Genomic DNA, 10,840 nt, shown 5'->3' on the forward strand with positions numbered 1-10,840 from the left:
TATGCCTCTAACAGGAACAAAAGCACAAAGCAAAAAGCTCTTCTTAATTATGCGTCACTGATGAATGGAGGGCCACTCCAATCAGTAAGCAGTGCTAAAGTGTTCAAGACTGGCTTGTAGTTTATTGTGTCCAGACAATTGTAACCCACAGGCTTTATTCTGTGGCATTTTATGCCTTGAAAACTCCTTTTTGTGCATTGTCACCTGTGGCTTATGTTTTGTGGCGTGTTTTTTTTTTTGTTTGGTTTGTGTTGGGGTTTTTTTGTGTGTGTGTTATTTGGTGGTTTTGTTTTGTTTTGGTTTTGTTTTTTTTAAGGGTGGCCTATATTTGGCTGTCTAATTAGACTGCTACCTCAGAGATTCTTCACTCTTTCTGCCTTACAGTGCCAGATTTTAAAATTTATAGTTTCTTTCTCAGGACAAGGAATATTTATATTTTCTGTATGAAGAGAGAAAAAGTTATCAGTACGATTTATTTATGCAATTAGGACTGAAACAGAAGTATTTCTTCTGGTTGCTGACTTGTTTCAGTCAGCATTTGACATATCAGATATTTGAATTACCCTTCTCCTGGTGATGCAACAGCTTTTCCAGACAGGGGAAAATTATTAGAGGGGAACTGCATAAATCCTGAACTTCTGTTTGCCATTGTGCATCTGCTAACGTGGTATATTATGAGTGACTGGTTAATGGCTTGCCAGCAAGTTATTCTGTGGTTAGCATGAACAAAGGCGATATATCTTTGATATGTGATCATGTAAAGATGAATCCAAGAAGGATGGGTCTCACTGGTGAAAATCAATGCTAGACTTGTTCTGAGATTGAGTAAAGTTATCCCATATGCCATGTGAGACAACACTTGATTTTGGAGAGTCTCTGTAACCCAGAAGTGCTGAATAGTTTGGCAAGACAGGTACAGGTGTACATATACCTTTATATTAATCTTCAAATTTTCCTACCTGTCTGGGTTATGCAAGTAATAGAAAGTAGGATGTACAGGACCTTGTGTTTTAACATTTATCTTTGTAGCTTTCAGTGAAACTTTCAAAATATGCATATTCATTAATGTCTCTTCATTTGAAAGATGAAGTGAAAAGTATTAGTGCAATTTAGGAATGCAAATACATATCCGACTTTGAGCTTCAATGAAAGGAGCAACTTCAACCTGTTGTTTTCTAACATTGAATTCCTCAGAATGTGTATTAACCTGTGTAAAGCTGCCAACATAGAGTAATACAGTGTTTCAAAACTTTTTTCTCTAATATCCAGGGTATTCTATATCTAAGTATTTTTGAAAAGGCTAAAAACTTTTGTTTCAAATACAGGCAACGTACAATAGTTGTATTCTTTCTCATGGTGTTTTTTTTTTTTTTTGGTTTGTTTGTTTTTTGTTTGTTTTTTTTGTTTTTTTTTCCAGAAGTGAAGTTTCTTAACTCTGGCTGGCTTTCTGCCTACTGGATTTTATTTGAACATATGTAATAGAATAATGATGTTTCTCTTAAATTAAAATCTCAAATACCCAGTAATTCTAACTGTCTCAACTAGATTGTTCTACTTCATCAGCTTCTAGATTGTATCAGCTACTGATTTCCTAAATACAAATCAAGTTCCACAGATTCTTCTGCTTAAAGATGCTGATGAGGCAGTAATGAATGGTGCTTGGGCTCCATGAAACTGGGTGGACTTATTAAAAATAGTATTATGTATTAAAAATCAGCGTGCATACAAGTCTTCATGGTGGCGTATGCAAAGCAGAGTGTGCCAAACTTGTTCTAGTTACCTTAGATGTGGACTACAAATCTGCAGAAGACTGTAATTATTTCAAAATCAGATTATTATTTTCACTGGAAAAGACGTGTTTTGCTTTTCTGTCTGTCCTAATCAGAGCAAACAGTTTCTAGAGTTTCTCTTAACAAAATAAAAAGTTTATGCTCTCATTGTAGAAAAACCCCATAATATTACTTTAATATGCACAAACAAATTATGGACCATCCACAAATTCAATTTGTGGAATCACAAACTCATTGTGTTTATACAAATACATTAAATAATGAGTGTAAAGTGACAGATGATGCTTGGAGCATAATCTAGGTCTGTATCATGAGTAGATAATAATATTAAGTTATTATTTAGGAAGTCCTAGAAAAATGGTATGTTGTAATGCAACTGCATCTGTGTATCATAGTCACAGTTTCTGTCAGCTGGACCTAACAGCATTTATTACTTTTTGGTTGTTTGGTTTTTATTATCACACCCCTTTACTTACTCTGCTCCACCAGTCTTCTTTTGAATTTTATTTTTTGTTTTCTTCTTTTCAAGATTTAATACCACAGTTTTATGATGGCACTATAATTTTATAACACATCCTACCTTTTTACTTGACAGCTCATGTTTGTATTTAAATAAATGAATATATATATATGAATATAATTCAGGAAGGTCACTTTCTCATGCATTTAATTATATGCTTGGGAAAAAGCACACTTGAATTAGGTTGTTTGTGTGCTACATAGATACTGGCAGTAGGATTTGCAGGTGTTACCCCAGGAAAGGTTGATGCTTCTCACATGTTTGTTGCTCAGATGCCATGCAGTTACACTTATACTGGGTCTGTATTTGAGCAGTAGCATTTAGGTACACAGAGCACTTTAGGTACATCATACCACTCTGATATACCATGCTTTCTGGTGAATCCATGAGACTCCAACAGAGTCTGCCATGTGGAAATGCTCTGAAACATTTCCCTATAAATTAAGGCAGCTATTAAAAACAGGACCCTTTTCCCTTTTCTCATTTTAAAGGCAGCACATCCTGGCTTGTTTTTACTGCCCTGTCTCTCTTAAAATGGACTGCTCCAAATGCTTTCATTCTGTGCAGTGAAGCATAAGTATTTTGCAAATGGTACTGGCCTGCGTGCTGAGTGAGGAAGCAGAGGTCTTCCTGTATAATCCGATTTCAATCAACTCACTCTAATCACTACTGATAGTTGCAAAATTTAGCCTGGATCTACTCTGGTAATCTAGATTGACAGGAGGTAAAAGTAAAGGGACAGAAGGGCAGAGGAACAAAGAGAAACAAGCAAGGACAGTGATTTACTGCTTTTACTTCCCCTCCTGGGAGGCCCAGCGCTGTGGCAGAGGTGCGGGGAAGCAGGTGCCCTCCGTGGGGCTGGGGCAGCCGCCGACACGCTGCGGAAGCGCCCCGCCCCACAGGTGCCTGCGTGACCTGTTGGTCTGCATTATTTATTGACATCGAGATTCTAATTCTCTTTGTTACTCCGGAGATCCCAGGGTCGTGAAATATTCAGGCATAGCAGCAGTTGAACGCCGCAGCCAGCAACTGGAGGTACCTTCGACATCCTCTGAAGGCGAGTGGTTCCCATTTTTGGGCTTCATTCTCTACAAGCAGCAGTCTCAGAACTTGGGTAGAGGTTCAGTGGGTAACTGGGCACTGCATTTTGCCGGTGGCAGAGGGAGGTGTCTGAGAGTAGGTTCTTTTGACTTTCGCTTTTGACTTGTCCAAGAGAAGAGCCAACTCTGGATTTCATGGATATACAGAAATACAGCAAGCTGCCACTGAAGACAGGTACTTCACAAAGATTTGACTCCGACACGCTGCGGAAGCGCCCAGCACAACAGGTGCCTGCGTGACCTGTTGGTCTGCATTATTTATTGACATCGAGATTCTAATTCTCTTTGTTACTCCGGAGATCCCAGGGTCGTGAAATATTCAGGCATAGCAGCAGTTGAACGCCGCAGCCAGCAACTGGAGGTACCTTCGACATCCTCTGAAGGCGAGTGGTTCCCATTTTTGGGCTTCATTCTCTACAAGCAGCAGTCTCAGAACTTGGGTAGAGGTTCAGTGGGTAACTGGGCACTGCATTTTGCCGGTGGCAGAGGGAGGTGTCTGAGAGTAGGTTCTTTTGACTTTCGCTTTTGACTTGTCCAAGAGAAGAGCCAACTCTGGATTTCATGGATATACAGAAATACAGCAAGCTGCCACTGAAGACAGGTACTTCACAAAGATTTGACTCTGCTTGACTGGATTGTACATCAGGAAGAAAAATGACTTTTTTTATTGTTACCTGACCATATGCTCAGTGTGCCTGTGTCAGCCAGGCTAAGGGAGTGTACACCCTGGGGTAACAGAGGCACTTGGACTACTCCTCCATCTGACTTTCCATGCTGGTGGGGCTGTTGTTGGTCATCTCAGCCTTGCATGTTGCCATGCTAAAAACACCCAAGGCTAAAAATGTGTCCTGGGTAAGTACAAAAGGATGAGCAAAGTTTCTGTAAATATGCATTTGTTCAGATCCATATAAATATGCTTCTCTGTGTATGTATGCATAGAAGTGTAAACTTAGACTGAGGTGAAAGGTAGATTAAAATTAGAAAGTATTAGATATAAAAATTATTTAAATTACTTCTAAAAATTAAGAAAAAATTTTAAAACCCACATTAAATGGAACACTGGTAATTTGAAGGAACGGCATGTTTAATTTATTATGAACATTTTAAAATTATAGACTTTCACCTTACTTGTTTTTGATATATACTTTTCATCTATGATAGTAAAGGGGTTGTGCTAGGTTCTTTAAATCAATTGCAATATTGTTGTGGCTTTCAGGGCACGGGGTCAAGGCCTTAAGAGTGAGGCTTAACGATCTGGAGGGGATTGATGGTTTTAATTGTATTATAATTTATATCTTTATATATATTTCAGTGATTTGTGACTCTAGATGTTCTTATGTGTAGAACATCTCAGGAATTGTAACAGTATATTGTAGTAAGTTGTAACGCCCAGTGAGATGAGGCACTCCACATTCAGTGTATTTTCTGTAGATGTTCTTCATTTTTACTAAGAAAATACATTGTTATTTTGTTCTTATACATTATTTCTATGTCAGGTCTAGGATTCCCTATTGGGGAATAAAGTAAGCCATGAGATATAATTCCAGAGTAAGTAAAAGTGCCCTTTCCTAACCCCCATCACGTATGATTATACAACACTGCCAGCACACAGCCTGCTCTACATAATAAGCAGGATACCACCAAACCTCAGTTCTACACAGAAACCTGAACATGCTGGCAGCTGCTGAGGAGATGGCTTTAGGGCTTCTTCAGTGATCTCAATGAGTTCCCAAATCTTGCCCCAGCTGTGCTGCCCATAATGGCATGACCTTGTAAACAGCATTGGTGTTATTTGGGAATAAAAGACATCACTGAAAGCCGGGAGGATACTTTCCCTTCCCTATGACTGCTCAGTGATTAACAGCTATGGATCTGCATTAAGTTTCAGGTTACTTAGAAATGTATGTGTTCACAAAGCAGGCTCTGTTTGTATATAAGTATAGCTGATAGATGTTTGTAGCTCACAACGTAAATACTGAGGGATAAACTGATCACATACACAGTGTATCCTCCTGGAAGTAGAAATCTTGTATGTTTGCAGCTATGATTGTGCCCAGGTTTACTTAAAATACCTATCTCTGGTGAATATGGTGGAGAATGCCAAGGTACTAAATCTTATCTGTAGTTTTGCTCTGTGGAATAATCACCAAGAATGAAACAAATAAGACCTCGTTCCCCCTCCATACTTCCAATGCTGGTTTGCATACAAAAGAAAATAGATACATGTTATCATGAAAATAGTATATTTTGGTAATAATTTCAGTTGAACGAGTAATACAGAGTTATTTTGTAATGACATAGGCCTATGTTGCAGATGTAAATGACCTGTAATTGTTTCACTAAGCTCATAGTTGCACATGTGAAAAGTATAAGCTATAAACTGATTTTAAAATTCCAATGTGAAAATGGCAACTTACACGATTGCAAATGTGTGCTACATAAAGAAATAGATGCAGCTCTGAAACCACTATAGCTTCTGGGATTACTTCCACTTTTGACTCTATGTAATGTTTTTACCTTCAAAAAACTTAAACTGCAGAAATTATTTGTAGGGATTTCTGACTTAATTTTTAATTAGGTGTATTCTATTAGTAATTTGTAGTTGTGACTGGATATAGGTTTGAGACAGAGCAAAAGGAAGCAATTCATTGTTCTGTGAAAAGATGAAGATAGTTTTATTTAACTCTTGCATTTACCTCTTTGCCTTTGGCTTTCTTGTGGGTGTGTGTGTTTAGTCACAGCATTCATCTTTGGCAATATGGTATAAAATTATTCACTAATAAGTGATGGAAGGTATAATATCCTTAATAAGTATAAAAATTTTGTGATCAATATTTAAATGAAAAAAAAACACCACAACAAATAGCTATTACACTGAGGAAGTTTAAAGAAAGTTATGAGAAATTTTCAGAACAAAATAGTTACTTTTATTAGTGCTGTAATGTTTTGAAAGCCTGAGATACCCTGCTGTGTAGAACAAGAGCACCTTACAGATTCAGATCCTGCTCAAAGTATCACCAAGTGGATATTATCTTCAGTTCCCTGGAAATCTGGAATTTGACTCCAAAGTTTTACCTGTGTGGTGATTTGATGTTGACAATTGTACGTGTGCACTGACAATATGAGGATCCAAGGCTGAATCACAAAGATGGGTGCAAGAAGTAATTTTTTGGCTATAATCTAGTAAATCCCTTAAATGTCTGCTGACATTTCATCTCATTTCTCAGCTGCTTAAAACGTGGTCAACCACGTTGCTGATTTTCCATTATTCTGTAATTAAAGTTGGCATTTGATCTTTGTGTCTTTAGCACACAGGTTCTGAAGGACAGAAACCATGTTATGCGAGTGTATCTTTGTACGAAAGACTGCTACCTGAGTATTTAATATTTCCCCTTTAGGGCTTAGAAGAGCCCACCTAAGTGTCTTCCCCTGTGAAAAAAAGAGCAACCAACTAAACAAAAAAAACCCCAAACAAACAAAAAACGCCACCCAAACCAAAACTGTTACAGTGTTTAAAAAACAGGCAGCTTCTGGGACCTTTGCCAACATTTTGTACCAATGTGTCTGACAGACCCCTGACTGCTGCAGGGACCCTCTCCTCAGAAATTACAAGGCTGAGAAATTACTTTCTCATGTCTTTCAAGGGCTGGGGAGTTGACAGCTTCTTAGTGGTTTGTTTCTTTCCCGGAAGCTCTTCAGATACTGTTTAGTAGATCTGCATGATTTCAGTACAGGCTCTGGGGTTTCCAAACATGTAAATTACAGCCTTCATTCTTGCACAAGGTGTGTAGCTTTTAAAGAGCATTAAATGGCCATGGAGGAGCTACAGTGACTTTCATTTTGGGGCTGCCACATGTGCATATTCTTGAAAGTTACTGGGAAGAACTAAGGCTGACCTAGACAAGATAACTGCAACATCTCTTTGCTATCGAATGCCTTGGTTTGTTTTTGGTGTGTTTTAAAATATTTGTTTTGCAAAATGCATAGGTTTAATTATCCCTAATGGAATCAGTTTGTTAAATTTACTCCTATTGACATGAATTTAATTTCTTTTGTCCTGTATAAGAAATTTCATTGTTTGTTACTTTATGTAGATAGAAGAAGTCCTGTCCTTGAGCTCTGTGAAAACTGTAGATGGGATCTACAACTGTGAAAAAGACAGTTGATTACAATAAATGCAGCTATGCAACATGGTGGGGGATTTTCAAGCTATGTTTTTGGCGTAAGAAGCAGACGGTGGTGAGGTTTGAGCTTAAAGAAACTTTTAAATTTGAAGTACCATAGGTCTTCAAAATATTGCTCCGCTTGTAAATGAAAGATTTCTTCTCTATATTTTCTTTAAACTGTGATACTGGTATATTACAGGAGTATAAACTTTTAAATATTCTCTGAAATTAATTTATTTTTGTACCTGATCTAATTTTCAAGGATAGCATGGTATTACAGAGTTCCAGATACAGCCCTTCTTTCCTATCCGAATGTCCTTTGGCCTTTGGACCCATGCAAGTCTTGCTGGAGGGCTGCAAACTCTGACAACGTGCCAAGGCAACCTACTGAGCAGAAAGGTCATTGAGCCACAGATATCCAAAAATAAATTCTAGCTCTTTAGCTGAAAGCTATGGAGCCTCCTGCCATGCTCTGCTGTCAGCAGTTTTAGACCACAGTACTCACGGCAAAAAAAGAACAAAGTCTGTTTGCCACTTTGGTAGAGTAATTCTTCTTCCCAGAAAGACAGGTTTGGGTGGGTAGGAGATTTGCTGCATTACTTTTACTCTAAGTTAGGATGCTTACGAGTGCATACACCATATGTATCTGCTTTTATTAATTTTTTAATTGAGCTGTGATTGCATTTAAGAGAAAAATCTTCTTGATTGCAAAGTATCTATTGTCTCCATCCTCTTACTTATTAACACACTTAGGATCACTCAAATTCAAAAGAGTGGAATTTATGGAGGAAGAAGACTTACATTTCTGTAATTAGCTAAATTACAATTTCTGGTGAATTTCCTAAGCTAATAAAAGGGATAGATATTTTTCTCTCACTTTATCACTCAAGAAGTTACCTAGTGATACGCAGTGTTACAATGGTACGGAAAGTGAGGGATGAAAGAAAGAAGATGGGATGTCAATAGTGAAATATGCTTGTTCAAGCTCAGAAAGTTTCAAGAGAGTATGGGGCATCAGTGGAAAACGTAAATAGTTCAGTTACATTGACTTGGAACCCCTTGAAAGATAGAGTAACTTGAAAAAAATGGAGGATTCAATGGTCAAAGGAAAAAGGAGAGAAGATGTAAGGGAGAAAAGGAAGATAAAGAGAAAGACAAACTAGAGCTTTGAATCTTAAAAGATGTGAAAGTATTAGAAAGGAAGGATTAAACACCAAGAGGAAGGTGTGGCTACATTATGAGTTCTGTTTTTATGTCTCCATTTGGGGTCAACTTGAAAATAGAAAATTAAAAAAGTAGTTGGAAAAACAGACATTGGAAAAAGCTTGAAAATAATTGAAAAAATATCTGAGTATGGGTTTGTCCTGATATGATAATACAAATGAAAATTGCCTTGAGGAGAGAGAGGACAAAATGTTTCCTTGGATGAGATCTTTTTATTTGATATTCTTAAGGTACATGGAGGAAAGCTTGAACAGAAGCACTTGCTATTTACAGGCATGTTGTTACTTTGGTCTGGATTAGTATCAATCTTGTGAGGAAGCTGCTTGTAGCTACTGAAGTGGGTGAAGACAGGAAATACTAAAGATGGAAATGTTACCTGTCTCTGGAACAGTAATAGAGCTATTTTCAGGGGTTATGATGTTACTGAAAAAGGGTAGGCAAGCATCTGATGGAAGGTCTAAGTAGGAACTCCTGACCACAACAGTGTCTCTGTGGGCTTAAAGACCTCTCCATGCAGTAAGTCTCCATCTTGGAGTAGCCTATGGCACAATAGGCGATTGATTACTGAACTCTGACTTGCTCGAAGGACTTAATTCTTTGATAAATCATGGCTCTTAAAGGTTAAAGATTTGATGTAGCTGAAACAGCTGTAAATATTGTTGGCTGAAATATGACATAATGGGGGGAAAAAAAAAATCTCAAGTTTGTAACAGTGTTTATGAAGTTGTGATTCTTTTCAGTAGGGTACTTCTTTGGTTCTGTCTCAGCCTGGTCTAATGTGTGCTAATGTGATACTCATTCTTTCAAATAGCTGCAGACTGAAATTACTTTATCATTTGTTTTCCATCTGGTTGTTATCAAGTCCTTAGTTTCTGTTGGAGACAGCTCTTAGCATTGTCAAGTGATAAAGCAAGCTTCCTTAGCGACATTGTCTCCCCTTGCTTGCATAGGACTCAAGTGATGCGCTACAGAAAGTTCAGGGGATTCAAAGCACCACGAAACAAAAGGCAAAAAGTTTGATTACATATTGTCCCCTCCTCTGTTTTTTCCTTGCACTTCTTTATCAGTGTAATTCCCACTGATTTTTGTTGGAGCTACACGCATAATCACATTAGCAGAAGGGTCATCAGGGCACGCAGAACTTAAAGTAGTCAGCTGTAGGCTACAGGACTTGCTTCCCCTGAAATTTCTTGAAGTTTTGCCTTGAATCAGGGGAACTAGGATTCTACCCACGTTGTCACAGCAGCTGGGCTGTACCAGCAGAGTTGCACTGACAGCAGTTTCTGTGGCCAGTGGCAGCCTGTGTGCAAGGCTGTGATTTGCTCTCAGTTTGTTGGCACTGGGCTGGATATGGATGATACATCCCTACTGATAACACTGCTCGACTCAGCCCAATTGCTTGATCTTTAAAATGAAGCAATCATATTTGAAAAGTAAATAGACGAAAGAATTGGAATCTATCATTATTTTTAGCACTTCATCTTTATGTGCACTGTGCTGAGCTTGTGAATACCAGGCAGCACTTTCAAAGAGGCTGGAGAACAACTGTGTTAAAGGTAGAAAGTTGTTGTTGAGACTGAATTCCTACAGTAATGAGAAGTTTATTGTCCTCGAGTACTTCTTGTTACTGTGTAGTAGCCTAGGTAGGCATTTACTACAGATGTCTAATTGCTACTTCTAAACTCTACAGATTTTGTAACCACATAGATATAAAGCGGAATGTGTTTTCCCATTTTAAGGTGTAAAATTTAGCTTGTTTTACAGTATCAAGATTTAAAAGATAGAAAAATTACCTGTCGACCCAGTCGCAACCAATCTGAGCTGCCTTGGACTGTGTTGATGAAAAGAAATTTTGAGAGACCTTCAGTTTATTCTGGGATAGAGGACAGTGTAGGAAAAAATACAATCTTGACTTTGACGGTAATGTTTTCTGAGGAAAAATGTAATTACAGAAGCATCTGTGGATAAAAGAAAATTGTGCCTGTTTTTTCTCAGGAGTATTTGTACTTGCCTTTGATATTAAAATCTGGATACAGGAAT

This window comes from Chaetura pelagica, unplaced genomic scaffold (genome assembly GCF_000747805.2).
Source record: "Chaetura pelagica isolate M959 unplaced genomic scaffold, ChaPel_1.0 scaffold17, whole genome shotgun sequence".
NCBI lineage: Eukaryota > Metazoa > Chordata > Aves > Apodiformes > Apodidae > Chaetura > Chaetura pelagica.